General features: G+C 49.7%; 1 protein-coding gene across 1 annotated transcript in view; it reads right to left on the reverse strand.

Moving 5' to 3' along the window:
• LOC119409604 (semaphorin-4B-like) overlaps positions 1 to 328 on the reverse strand; it is a 13,733-nt gene that overhangs the window by 12,842 nt on the left and 563 nt on the right. The window lies entirely within an intron of this gene.

Genomic DNA, 328 nt, shown 5'->3' on the forward strand with positions numbered 1-328 from the left:
GATGATGGACAGATGGATGATGGACAGATGGATGATGGACAGATGGACGGTTGAGTCAGAGAAGTTTGGAGCGCTGCAGTTTGAACCGTCGCCCTCAGAGCCAGAGGGCCCGTGTGACCCGCTCACCTCCACCGTGACGAGGAGAAACATTAATATTTATAGAATCATTACAGCCATCAATTATCTATACGATGGAAACCTTTCAGTTCCAGAGACAGGAAGTCCATTAGTGCAGCTTTCAACTGTCGTCTGACAGAGAGCCATGAGTCAACCCTGCAGAGACCGTCATGTCTGAACCACCGAGTCAGAACCGTCATGTCTGAACCAC

The sequence above is a fragment of the Nematolebias whitei genome, chromosome 5, assembly GCF_014905685.2.
Source record: "Nematolebias whitei isolate Nwh7 chromosome 5, NemWhi1, whole genome shotgun sequence".
In the NCBI taxonomy this organism is placed as follows: domain Eukaryota; kingdom Metazoa; phylum Chordata; class Actinopteri; order Cyprinodontiformes; family Rivulidae; genus Nematolebias; species Nematolebias whitei.